The sequence below is a fragment of the Pinus tabuliformis genome, chromosome 1_2, assembly GCF_031772625.1.
Source record: "Pinus tabuliformis cultivar Carrire ecotype Pingquan chromosome 1_2, CPIR1, whole genome shotgun sequence".
Taxonomy (NCBI): domain Eukaryota; kingdom Viridiplantae; phylum Streptophyta; class Pinopsida; order Pinales; family Pinaceae; genus Pinus; species Pinus tabuliformis.
The window spans coordinates 110,977,585-110,992,206 of record NC_142298.1 but is presented as its reverse complement, the minus strand read 5'-3'; the positions used below and the strand labels follow the sequence as shown (position 1 = coordinate 110,992,206).

Here is a 14,622-nt window from a genome sequence, read left to right as displayed (position 1 = left end):
GAGACCGATCGAGTTGATGCCTCCAAATGAACCTCAGCGTTGTTTATTTATACGCTTCCCAGCTCATTCATTGAAGGGGTGTCGCTGTCCAAGCCGACCCTCGAATGTATATATTGAAGCCCCGAATTATTCTTATGGGCAGGTCCGCCCTTGCCTTAAGGCAAGGGTGACCCACGGCCTTATAAACATCGGTCTCCTCTTCGCACTGTTTTGCTAAGTATGAACGCGCACCTCACGTTATGCTGGCTCATCCCATCGTCGCATCTCTCCACGCTGTTGCTGCCCGCTACTGCACGTTCACCTGTTCGTCGTTCCGCGTTCTTCCGTCGTATGGTAGGGACGCCCACCCGGCTCGCCCGCTACACTAACTTTCGGTTTGTTGTTTTGTGTTCGCCCGTCCGTTGCACAGCGGGGCGCCTACCCGGCTCGCCCGCTATCCAACGTCCGCCCACGTGTGTGTTTCCCTGCCGCACGGCGGGGCGCCTACCCGGCTCGCCCGCCACACGACCTCCGCCCGTTGTTCTGTTTCGGTCACCCGTTGCACGGCGGGGACGCCCACCGGTTCGCCCACTATAAAACTTCTGCCCAACCCCCATCACACATGAATATGCCCCCGCATGTTCATAACTACGCGCTCCATATGTGATGGCGGTTTTAACACTTAGTCTATTTTTGCAATGAGGTGGGGCGCGCGCCTGGGCGAGGCCGCAGGTCGCCACATTCTCCCCCACCCGAAGTCATTGTCATCCCGACAATTCCTGCTTTCCTCCTTAATCTTCTGTCATATCTTGCGATCTTATCCTTCCATCTCCAAAGTGAATCTTCTATCTCCCAGCTTTCTTCTTTCGGGGCATCCTTCCATCTGCAAAGAAATTCCCGTCGTCGGTGGCAACCAACACCAGTAGTCCTCAGATTCACAATTTTTTCCAATTCGAGTCCTGGTCTGTCCACAATCCCAGCTGGTCCTCTTGTCGGCTCAACCCTCTCCGGATGGTCTGAATCAAGTCGACATCTTTTCAACTGGCTCACGTGAAAGACTGGGTGCTTCATGTTCATGTGTCGTGGGAGTACTAGCTCGTAAACCACTTCGCCCACTCTCTTTTTTACTTGGAATGGTCCCTCATATTTCCGTGTTAGTTTGCCCGTCGTTCCCTTGGCTGGCTGAAACTGCTCCCCGGTAATTATGAGGAATACCATGTCTCCTTCACTAAAGTGTGCTTCCCTCCTCCCACGGTCAGCATACTTCTTCATTCTTCTTGCAGCATTGTGCAAGCGCAACCGTGCTAACTCCAAAGTTTCTTCCCAAGCCTTCATGAATCTTTTTGCATGAGGGTTCCTCAAGAAACTCCCTGTCACTACGGTGTGCGGTGTGACTGGCATCTGTCCATTCGCTAGCTCGAATGGGTTGTACCCCGTCGCAGAACTCTTCTGGATATTGTAACTAAATTGAGCAATATCCAAGAGTTTAGGCCAATTCTTTTGATCGGCTGTCACATAGTGTCGCAAGTAGTCCTCCAGCAACGCGTTGATCCTCTCGGTCTGCCCATCTGTCTGGGGATGGTAGCTCGAACTCATCAACAGTTCTGTCCCGACTAGCTTGAACAATGTCGTCCAAAATCTCCCTATAAACCGCGGGTCTCTGTCTGACACAATACTCAAAGGCATTCCCCAATACTTTACCACGTTCTTGAAGAATAACCCTACTGTTCGTTCAGCTCCACAGGGTATCTTTGTAGCAACAAAGATGGCATACTTGGAAAAATGGTCAACCACAACCATAATTCCATTATACCCTTGGGCCTGTGGTAACTGAGTGATGAAGTCCATCAAGACACTCATCCATGGTCTCTCTGGAATCGGCAAGGGTTGCAATAGTCCTCCTGATCTCTGGTTATCTGATTTGTCCTGCTGACAAATGATGCATGTGTGCACATACTCCTCCATATCCTCTCTCATCTTCTCCCAGAAGAAACCCCTCTCCAATTATGACAAGGAACGACATTGTCCTGGGTGTCCAGCCCACGGAGAATCGTGGCATTTCTTCAGAAGGTGTCTCCTGAGTCCTGATGATTTTGGAACATAGAGTCAGTTCCCAAAGAACAAGAACCCATCTCGTAGGAAGAACCTCCGTGTCTTCCCTTCCTTTACCTGCTCCACTATATTTTGTGCCAAAGTGTCGGTCCCAATGCTCTCCTTGATCTTGTTCTGCATCTCTTCTGACATCTGGATACGAATTCTACTCATAGCGGCCCGGTCCTCTTCTTCTAATGCGGCCAGCTGTCCCTTCCTGCTAAGGGTATCTGCCACCACATTGTGTTTCCCCGGTCTATACTCGATAGTCATGTCGAATTCTGCCAAGAAATCTTGCCACCGAGCTTGTTTTGCTGAAAGCTTCGGTTGTGATGCAAAGTAACTCGCTGCAATGTTGTCTGTCTTGACAACAAATGGTTTTCCGATCAGGTAGTGCCTCCACACTTGAAGGCAGTGGATGATAGCAGTCATCTCTTTCTCATGGACCGGATACCTCTGCTCTCTATCCTACAACTTCCGACTCTCGTACGCCACTGGGTGCCCATCCTGCATGAGAACTCCTCCTATAGCAAAATCTGAAGCATCAGTGTGTACCTCAAATGGCCTCTCGAAGTCAGGTAGCTTTAGTACCGGTGCTGTGACCATCTTCTTTTCTAAACTGTCAAATGCTTCCTGGCATTTGTTCGTCCAATCCCACCTCTTGTCCTTCTTTAGTAGGTCTGTCAGTGCCGATGTTACCTTGGAGTACCCCTCTACAAACTTTCGTTGGTAGTTGGTCATTCCCAAGAACACCCTCATTTCATGGAAATTCTTTGGTTCAACCCAGTCCTTAATTGCCTTCACTCGGCTTGGCTCCATCCGGATACATCCTTGGCCAACAATATGTCCAAGGAACGGGATCTCTGCCTGGGCGAACACACACTTGGACTTTTTCAAGAACAACTGATTTGTTCTCAGTGCCTCAAACACCATTGCCAAGTGTTTTTTGTGATCTTCCATGTTCTCACTGAATACTACTATATCATCCAGGTATACCACCACGAACGAGTCCAAGTATGGTAGTAGGACATCATTCATCAAAGTGCAAAATGTAGCAGGAGCATTACACAACCCAAACGGCATAACAAGGAATTCAAAACTACCATACCTTGTTACTATTGCGGTCTTCTTTTCGTCTCCTTCCGCTATTCGCACTTGATAGTATCCATGCCTCAAGTCCAGCTTGGAAAACACCCGAGCTTTCGCAAGCTTGTCGAAATAGTCAGCAGCTAATGGTAACGGATACCTGTTCCTTACCGTTTGCTTGTTCAATGCACGGTAATCGCAGCACATCCGCAGCTCGTTTGAGTCCTTCTTTCGTTGGAACAGTACCGGGGCTCCATAGGGGGACCTTGAAGGTCTGATGAAACCTGCTTCAGTTAACTCCTTTAACTGGCGCTTCAATTCCTCCAATTCAGGTCCTGACAACCGATAAGGTGCCTTGGCCGGGGGTTGCTTCCCTGGTTCAAGCTCAATGGTGTGGTCCACCGTCCGCCTTGGTGGAAACTTCTTTGGAAGTTCATCAGGCATCAAATCTGCATACTGGGTAAGTACTTCAGATATTTCGGGTGGAACAGATGTGTCTGCCCCGCCCTCTTCAACATCTTTGAACATTACCGCATATGTCTCCATATTTGAGTCCTTCATGGCCTTCTCAAAGCTTAGTGCCGAAACGTGTTGCACCTTGACTTCCTTCCTTTGCCCATGAGTGGGCAAGGTCCAAATCTGTGATTGACCAATTAGCACTACCTCATCACAGAAAGGAACAACAATAGCCTTGTTCCCTTTCAAGAAATCCTGCCCCAGTATCATGTCGAAGTCGTTCATCTCCATCACTGTGAAGTCCAACTGACCCTTCCATTCCTTTATCTGTACAGGTACATCGTGTACCAAACCTGCCACCTTAGCTCAAGAGTTCACCGCCTTGACCTCCATATTTGATGGGGTAATTGTCAGCCCAACCTCTTTTGCTAACCGTGTCGTCATAAAATTGTGGGTGGCCCCTGTGTCCACCAGGGCTTGAATGGTTTTGCCCCGTATCACCAAGTCCACGAATCCCAAGCAGTTCATCCATGCTTTCTCCATGGTTTTATCAGTTGTCATGAGCAACCTTTGCTCTGATACCACCTGTCACACCCCCAACTTCTTCCTTTTTTTTGTTGGGCGGGTGGGGCACTGCCTAGGCAACCAAGATGTTAAGCCTTACGAACTATGCCTTCAGACTTTGAGCATTATAACTTTACAATATTAACATATGTAAACAATTCATAATAATGCAATAACAAAACCGACGACATTAATTACATTATAAGAATCAACATCATAACATGATAATAACTCTCTTTTATTCATATCAGAATTTCTTTACAACCGGGTGGGCGACTGCCCGTGCACACCCGCACGGCGGTCCGCCGGACCCCTCTTGAAATTTCGATTACACAAATACAATGAAGGGCGACCGCCCGAGCGCCCTCGCACGACGGTCCGCCTATTTTTCAAGATACAATATATGTTATGAAGGACGACCATCCGTGTGTGCCCACACGACAGTCCGTCGGGATCTTCTTCCACACCGTAACCCGGGACTGCGTTTATGCCGAGACCGCTGTGTAAGTCGGGATACAAAGGAGCGTAGGGAGGGTGACCGCCCATGCACCCCTGCACGACGGTCCGCCAAGACTCCCGTAGCACCGAGGCACCGTTTACCCAAGTCTGCGCTATAACCACTTATCTGAAACCCGAGCTCGCCGTTGGAACTGTTTTCGACCCTACTGTCTTCGCCCGGCCCGCGGGTTCATCTGTTATCCCCTCAACCGAACTGCGCACTGTTCTTATGTGTATGACCAATGGAGACTGATCGAGTTGATGCCTCCAAATGAACCTCAGCGTTGTTTATTTATACGCTTCCCAGCTCATTCATTGAAGGGGTGTCGCTGTCCAAGCCGACCCCTGAATGTATGCATTGAAGCCACGAATTATTCTTATGGGCAGGTCGGCCCTTGCCTTAAGGCAAGGGTGACCCACGCCCTTATAAACTTCGGTCTCCTCTTCGCACTGTTTTGCTAAGTATGAACGCGCACCTCACGTTATGCTGGCTCGTCCCATCGTCGCATCTCTGCACGCTGTTGCCGCCCGTTGTTGCACGTTCACCTCTTCGTCGTTCCGCGTTCTTCCGTCGTATGGCGGAGAGGCCCACCCGGCTCGCCCGCTACACTAACTTTCGGTTTGTTGTTTTGTGTTCGCCCGTCCGTTGCACAGTGGGGCGCCTACCCGGCTCGCCCGCTATCCAACATCCGCCCGCGTGTGTGTTTGCCTGCCGCACGGCGGGGCGCCTACCCGGCTCGCCCGCCACACGACCTCTGCCCGTTGTTCTGTTTCGGTCACCCGTTGCACGGTGGGGACGCCCACCGGTTCGCCCAATATAAAACTTCTGCCCAACCCCCATCACACATGAATATGCCCTCGCACGTTCATAACTACGCGCTCCATATGTGATGGCGGTTTTAACACTTAGTCTATTTTTGCAAGGAGGCGGGGCGCGCGCCCGGGCGAGGCCGCAGGTCGCCACATTCTCCCCCACCCGAAGTCATTGTCGTCCCGACAATTCCTGCTTTCCTCCTTAATCTTCTGTCATATCTTGCGATCTTATCCTTCCATCTCCAAAGTGAATCTTCTGTCTCCCAGCTTTCTTCTTCCGGGGCATCCTTCCATCTGCAAAGAAATTCCCGTCGTCGGTGGCAACCAACACCAGTAGTCCTGAGATTCACAATTTTTTCCAATTCGAGTCTTGGTCTGTCCACAATCCCAGCTGGTCCTCTTGTCGGCTCAACCCTCTCCGGATGGTCTGAATCAAGTCGACATCTTTTCAACTGGCTCACGTGAAAGACTGGGTGCTTCATGTTCATGTGTCGTGGGAGTTCTAGCTCGTAAACCACTTCGCCCACTCTCTTTTTTACTTGGAATGGTCCCTCATATTTCCGTGTTAGTTTGCCCGTCGTTCCCTTGGCTGGCTGAAACTGCTCCCCGGTAATTATGAGGAATACCATGTCTCCTTCACTAAAGTGTGCTTCCCTCCTCCCACGGTCAGCATACTTCTTCATTCTTCTTGCAGCATTGTGCAAGCGCAACCGTGCTAACTCCAAAGTTTCTTCCCAAGCCTTCATGAATCCTTTTGCATGAGGGTTCCTCACGAAACTCCCTGTCACTACGGTGTGCGGTGTGACCGGCATCTGTCCATTCACTAGCTCGAATGGGCTGTACCCCGTCGCAGAACTCTTCTGGATATTGTAACTAAATTGAGCAATATCCAAGAGTTCAGGCCAATTCTTTTGATCGGCTGTCACATAGTGTCGCAAGTAGTCCTCCAGCAATGCGTTGATCCTCTCGGTCTTCCCATCTGTCTGGGTATGGTAGCTCAAACTCATCAACAGTTCTGTCCCGACTAGCTTGAACAATGTCGTCCAAAATCTCCCTGTAAACCGCGGGTCTCTGTCTGACACAATACTCAAAGGCATTCCCCAATACTTTACCACGTTCTTGAAGAATAACCCTGCTGTTCGTTCAGCTCCATAGGGTATCTTTGTAGGAACAAAGACAGCATACTTGGAAAAACGGTCAACCACAACCATAATTCCATTATACCCTTGGGCCTGTGGTAACTGAGTGATGAAGTCCATCAAGACACTCATCCATGGTCTCTCTGGAATCGAAAAGGGTTGCAATAGTCCTCCTGATCTCTGGTTATCTGATTTGTCCTGCTGACAAATGATGCATGTGTGCACATACTCCTCCATATCCTCTCTCATCTTCTCCCAGAAGAAACCCCTCTCCAATAATGACAAGGAACGACGTTGTCCTTGTGTCCAGCCCACGGAGAATCGTGGCATTCGTTCAGAAGGTGTCTCCCGAGTCCTGATGATTTTGGAACATAGAGTCGGTTCCCAAAGAACAAGAACCCATCTCGTAGGAAGAACCTCCGTGTCTTCCCTTCCTTTACCTGCTCCACTATATTTTGTGCCAAAGTGTCGGTCCCAATGCTCTCCTTGATCTTGTTCTGCATCTCTTCTGACATCTAGATTCGACTTCTACTCATAGCGGCCCGGTCCTCTTCCTCTAATGCGGCCAGCTGTCCCTTCCTGCTAAGGGCATCTGCCACCACATTGTGTTTCCCCGGTCTATACTCGATAGTCATGTCGAATTCTGCCAAGAAATCTTGCCACCGAGCTTGTTTTGCTGAAAGCTTCGGTTGTGATGCAAAGTAACTCGCTGCAACGTTGTCTGTCTTGACAACAAATGGTTTTCCGATCAGGTAGTGCCTCCACACTTGAAGGCAGTGGATGATAGCAGTCATCTCTTTCTCATGGACCGGATACCTCTGCACTCTATCCTACAACTTCCGACTCTCGTACTCCACTGGGTGCCCATCCTGCATGAGAACTCCTACTATAGCAAAATCTGAAGCATCAGTGTGTACCTCAAATGGCCTCTCGAAGTCAGGTAGCTTTAGTACCGGTGTTGTGACCATCTTCTTTTTTAAACTGTCAAATGCTTCCTGGCATTTGTTCGTCCAATCCCACCTCTTGTCCTTCTTTAGTAGGTCTGTCAGTGCCGATGTTACCTTGGAGTACCCCTCTACGAACTTTCGTTGGTAGTTGGTCATTCCCAAGAACACCCTCATTTCATGGACATTCTTTGGTTCAACCCAGTCCTCAATTGCCTTCACTCGGCTTGGCTCCATCCGGATAAATCCTTGGCCAACAATATGTCCAAGGAACGGGATCTCTGCCTAGGCGAACACACACTTGGACTTTTTCAAGAACAACTGATTTGTTCTCAGTGCCTCAAACACCATTGCCAAGTGTTTTTTGTGATCTTCCATGTTGTCACTGAATACTACTATATCGTCCAGGTATACCACCACGAATGAGTCCAAGTATGGTCGTAGGACATCATTCATCAAAGTGCAAAACGTAGCAGGAGCATTACACAACCCAAACGACATAACAAGGAATTCAAAACTACCATACCTTGTTACTATTGCGGTCTTCTTTTCGTCTCCTTCCGCTATTCGCACTTGATAGTATCCATGCCTCAAGTCCAGCTTGGAAAACACCCAAGCTTTCGCAAGCTTGTCGAAGAAGTCAGCAGCTAATGGTAACGGATACCTGTTCCTTACCATTTGCTTGTTCAATGCACGGTAATCGCAGCACATCCGCAACTCGTTTGAGTCCTTCTTTCGTTGGAACAGTACCGGGGCTCCATAGGGGGACCTTGAAGGTCTGATGAAACCTGCTTCAGTTAACTCCTTTAACTGGCGCTTCAATTCCTCCAATTCAGGTCCTGACAACCAATAAGGTGCCTTGGCCGGGGGTTGCCTCCCTGGTTCAAGCTCAATGATGTGGTCCACCGTCCGCCTTGGTGGAAGCTTCATTGGAAGCTCATCAGGCATCAAATCTGCATACTAGGTAAGTACTTCAGATATTTCGGGTGGAACAGATGTGTCTACCCCGCCCTCTTCAACATCTTTGAACATTACCACATATGTCTCCATATTTGAGTCCTTCATGGCCTTCTCAAAGCTTAGTGCCGAAACGTGTTGCACCTTGACTTCCTTCCTTTGCCCATGAGTGGGCAAGGTCCAAATCTGTGATTGACCAATTAGCACTACCTCATCACAGAAAGGAACAACAATAGCCTTGTTCCCTTTCAAGAAATCCTGCCCCAGTATCACGTCGAAGTCGTTCATCTCCATCACTGCGAAGTCCAACCGACCCTTCCATTCCTTTATCTGTACAAGTACATCGTGTACCAAACCTGCCACCTTAGCTCTAAAGTTCACCACCTTGACCTCCATATTTGATGGGGTAATTGTCAGCCCAACCTCTTTTGCTAACCGTGTCGTCATAAAATTATGCGTGGCCCCTGTGTCCACCAGGGCTTGAATGGTTTTGCCCCGTATCACCAAGTTCACGAATCCCAAGCGGTTCATCCATGCTTTCTCCATGGTTTTATCAGTTGTCATGAGCAACCTTTGCTCTGATACCACCTGTCACGCCCCCAACTTCTTCTTTTTTTTTGTTGGGCGGGTGCGGCACCGCCTAGGCAAGTAAGATGTTAAGCCTTACGAACAATGCCTTCAGACTTTGAGCATTATAACTTTACAATATTAACATATGTAAACAATTCATAATAATGCAATAACAAAACCGACGACATTAATTACATTATAAGAATCAACATCATAACATGATAATAACTCTCTTTTATTCATATCAGAATTTCTTTACAACCGGGTGGGCGACCGCCCGTGCACACCCACACGGCGGTCCGCCGGACCCCTCTTGAAATTTCGATTACACAAATACAATGAAGGGCGACCGCCCGTGCGCCCTCGCATGGCGGTCCGCCTATTTGTCAAGATACAATATATGTTATGAGGGACAACCGTCCATGTGTGCCCACACGACAGTCCGTCGGGATCTTCTTCCACACCGTAACGCGGGACTGCGTTTATGCCGAGACCGTTGTGTAAGTCGGGATACAAAGGAGCGTAGGGAGGGCGACCGCCCGTGCACCCCTGCACGACGGTCTACCAAGACTCCCGCAGCACCAAGGCACCGTTTACCCAAGTCTGTGCTATAACCACTTATCTGAAACCCGAGCTCACCGCTGGAACTGTTTTCGACCGTACTGTCTTCGCCCGGCCCGCGGGCTCATCTGTTATCCCCTCAACCGAACTGCGCACTGTTCTTATGTGTATGACCAATGGAGACTGATCGAGTTGATGCCTCCAAATGAACCTCAACGTTGTTTATTTATACGCTTCCTAGCTCATTCGTTGAAGGGGTGTCGCTGTCCAAGCCGACCCCCGAATGTATGCATTGAAGCCCCGAATTATTCTTATGGGCAGGTCGGCCCTTACCTTAATGCAAGGGTGACCCACGCCCTTATAAAATTCGGTCTCCTCTTCGCACTGTTTTGCTAAGTATGAACGCGCACCTCACGTTATGCTGGCTCGTCCCATCGTCGCATCTTTGTACGCTGTTGCCGCCCGCTGCTGCACGTTCACCTGTTCGTCATTCCGCGTTCTTCCGTCGTATGGTGGGGACGCCCACGCGGCTCGCCCGCAACACTAACATTCGGTTTGCTGTTTTGTGTTCGCTCGTCCATCGCACAGCGGGGCGCCTACCCGGCTCGCCCGCTATCCAACATCCGCCCGCGTGTGTGTTTGCCTGCCGCACGGCGGGGCGCCTACCTAGCTCGCCCGCCAAACGACCTCCGCCCGTTGTTCTGTTTCGGTCACCCGTTGCACGGCGGGGACGCCCAGCGGTTCGCCCGCTATAAAACTTCTGCCCAACCCCCATCACACATGAATATGCCCCCACACGTTCATAACTACGCGCTCCATATGTGATGGCAGTTTTAACACTTAGTCTATTTTTGCAAGGAGGCGGGGCGCGCGCCTGGGCGAGGCCGCAGGTCGCCACATTCTCCCCCACCCAAAGTCATTGTCGTCCTGACAATTCCTGCTTTCCTCCTTAATCTTCTGGCATATCTTACGATCTTATCCTTCCATGTCCAAAGTGAATCTTCTGTCTCCCAGCTTTCTTCTTCCGGGGCATCCTTCCATCTGCAAAGAAATTCCCGTCGTCGGTGGCAACCAACACCAGTAGTCCTGAGATTCACAATTTTTTCCAATTCGAGTCCTGGTCTGTCCACAATTCCAGCTGGTCCTCTTGTCGGCTCAACCCTCTCCGGATGGTCTGAATCAAGTCGACATCTTTTCAACTGGCTCACGTGAAAGACTGGGTGCTTCATGTTCATGTGTTGTGGGAGTTCTAGCTCGTAAACCACTTCGCCCACTCTCTTTTTTACTTGGAATGGTCCCTCATATTTCCGTGTTAGTTTGCCCGTCGTTCCCTTGGCTGGCTGAAACTGCTCCCCGATAATTATGAGGAATACCATGTCTCCTTCACTAAAGTGAGCTTCCCTCCTCCCACGATCAGCATACTTCTTCATTCTTCTTGCAGCATTGTGCAAGCGCAACCGTGCTAACTCCAAAGTTTCTTCCCAAGCCTTCATGAATCTTTTTGCATGACAGTTCCTCAAGAAACTCCCTGTCACTACGGTGTGCGGTGTGACCGGCATCTGTCCATTCACTAGCTCGAATGGGTTGTACCCCATCGCAGAACTCTTCTAGATATTGTAACTAAATTGAGCAATATACAAGAGTTCAGGCCAATTCTTTTGATCGGATGTCACATAGTGTCGCAAGTAGTCCTCCAGCAACGCGTTGATCCTCTCGATCTGCCCATCTGTCTGGGGATGGTAGCTCGAACTCATCAACAGTTCTGTCCCAACTAGCTTGAACAATGTCGTCCAAAATCTCCCTGTAAACCGCGGGTCTCTGTCTGACACAATACTCAAAGGCATTCCCCAATACTTTACCACGTTCTTGAAGAATAACCCTACTGTTCGTTCAGCTCCACAGGGTATCTTTGTAGGAACAAAGACGGCATACTTGGAAAAACGGTCAACCACAACCATAATTCCATTATACCCTTGGGCCTGTGGTAACTGAGTGATGAAGTCCATCAAGACACTCATCCATTGTCTCTCTGGAATCGGCAAGTGTTGCAATAGTCCTCCTGATCTCTGGTTATCTGATTTGTCCTGCTGACAAATGATGCATGTGTGCACATACTCCTCCATATCCTCTCTCATCTTCTCCCAGAAGAAACCCCTCTCCAATAATGACAAGGAACGACGTTTTCCTGGATGTCCAGCCCACGGAGAATCGTGGCATTCCTTCAGAAGGTGTCTCCTGAGTCCTAATGATTTTGGAACATAGAGTCGGTTCCCAAAGAACAAGAACCCATCTGGTAGGAAGAACCTCCGTGTCTTCCCTTCCTTTACCTGCTCCACTATATTTTGTGCCAAAGTGTCGGTCCCAATGCTCTCCTTGATCTTGTTTTGCATCTCTTCTGACATCTGGATTCGAATTCTACTCCTAGCGGCCCTGTCCTCTTCCTCTAATGCGGCCAGCTGTCCCTTCCTGCTAAGGGCATCTGCCACCACATTGTGTTTCCCCGGTCTATACTCAATAGTCATGTCGAATTCTGCCAAGAAATCTTGCCACCGAGCTTGTTTTGGTGAAAGCTTCGGTTGTGATGCAAAGTAACTCGCTGCAACGTTGTCTGTCTTGACAACAAATGGTTTTCCAATCAGGTAGTGCCTCCACACTTGAAGGCAGTGGATGATAGCAGTCATCTCTTTCTCATGGACCGGATACCTCTGCTCTCTATTCTACAACTTCTGACTCTCGTACGCCACTGGGTGCCCATCCTGCATGAGAACTCCTCCTATAGCAAAATCTGAAGCATCAGTGTGTACCTCAAATGGCCTCTCGAAGTCAGGTAGCTTTAGTACCGGTGCTGTGACCATCTTCTTTTTTAAACTGTCAAATGCTTCCTGGCATTTGTTCATCCAATCCCACCTCTTGTCCTTCTTTAGTAGGTCTGTCAGTGCCGACGTTACCTTGGAGTACCCCTCTACGAACTTTCGTTGGTAGTTGGTCATTCCCAAGAACACCCTCATTTCATGGACATTCTTTGGTTCAACCCAGTCCTCAATTGCTTTCACTCGGCTTGGCTCCATCCGGATACATCCTTGGCCAACAATATGTCCAAGGAACGGGATCTCTGCCTGGGCGAACACACACTTGGACTTTTTCAAGAACAACTGATTTGTTCTCAGTGCCTCAAACACCATTGCCAAGTGTTTTTTGTGATCTTCCATGTTGTCACTGAATACTACTATATCGTCCAGGTATACCACCACGAACGAGTCCAAGTATGGTCGTAGGACATCATTCATCAAAGTGCAAAATGTAGCAGGAGCATTACACAACCCAAACGGCATAACAAGGAATTCAAAACTACCATACCTTGTTACTATTGCGGTCTTCTTTTCATCTCCTTCCGCTATTTGCACTTGATAGTATCCATGCCTCAAGTCCAGCTTGGAAAACACCCGAGCTTTCGCAAGCTTGTCGAAGCAGTTAGCAGCTAATGGTAACGGATACTTGTTCCTTACCGTTTGCTTGTTCAATGCACGGTAATCGCAGCACATCCGCAGCTCGTTTGAGTCCTTCTTTCATTGGAACAGTACCAGGGCTCCATAGGGGGACCTTGAAGGTCTGATGAAACCTGCTTCAGTTAACTCCTTTAACTGGCGCTTCAATTCCTCCAATTCAGGTCCTGACAACCGATAAGGTGCCTTGGCCGGGGGTTGCCTCCCTGGTTCAAGCTCAATGCTGTGGTCCACAGTCCGCCTTGGTGGAAGCTTCTTTGGAAGCTCATCAGGCATCAAATCTACATACTGGGTAAGTACTTCAGATATTTCGGTTGGAACAGATGTGTCTACCTCGCCCTCTTCAACATCTTTGAACATTACCACATATGTCTCCATATTTGAGTCCTTCATGGCCTTCTCAAAGCTTAGTGCCGAAACGTGTTGCACCTTGACTTCCTTCCTTTGCCCATGAGTGGGCAAGGTCCAAATCTGTGATTGACCAATTAGCACTACCTCATCATAGAAAGGAACAACAATAGCCTTGTTCCCTTTCAAGAAATCCTGCCCCAGTATCATGTCGAAGTCGTTCATCTCCATCACTGTGAAGTCCAATTGACCCTTCCATTCCTTTATCTGTACAGGTACATCGTGTACCAAACCTGCCACCTTAGCTCTAGAGTTCACCACCTTGGCCTCCATATTTGATGGGGTAATTGTCAGCCCAACCTCTTTTGCTAACCCCTGTGTCCACCAGGGCTTGAATGGTTTTGCCCCGTATCACCAAGTCCACGAATCCCAAGCGGTTCATCCATGCTTTCTCCATGGTTTTATCAGTTGTCATGAGCAACCTTTGCTCTGATACCACCTGTCACGCCACCAACTTCTTTTTTTTTTTTGTTGGGCGGGTGCGGCACCGCCTAGGCAACCAAGATGTTAAGCCGTACGAACTATGCCTTCAGACTTTGAGCATTATAACTTTACAATATTAACATATGTAAACAATTCATAATAATGTAATAACAAAACCGACGACATTAATTACATTATAAGAATCAACATCATAACATGATAATAACTCTCTTTTATTCATATCAGAATTTCTTTACAACCGGGTGGGCGACCGCCCGTGCACACCCGCACGGCGGTCCGCCGGACCCCTCTTGAAATTTCGATACACAAATACAATGAAGGGCGACCGCCCGTGCGCCCTCGTACGACGGTCTGCCTATTTGTCAAGATACAATATATGTTATAAGGGACGACCGTCCGTGTGTGCCCACACGACAGTCCGTCGGGATCTTCTTCCACACCGTAACTCAGGACTGCGTTTATGCCGAGACCGCTGTGTAAGTCGGGATACAAAGGAGCGTAGGGAGGGCGACCGCCCGTGCACCCCTGCACGACGGTCCGCCAAGACTCCCGCAGCACCGAGGCACCGTTTACCCAAGTCTGCGCTATAACCACTTATCTGAAACCCGA

General features: G+C 49.1%; 1 pseudogene; it reads right to left on the bottom strand.

Moving 5' to 3' along the window:
• Window positions 1–666: 666 nt before the first annotated feature.
• LOC149204745 (uncharacterized) lies at window positions 667–4,144 on the bottom strand (annotated as a pseudogene).
• Window positions 4,145–14,622: the final 10,478 nt, after the last annotated feature.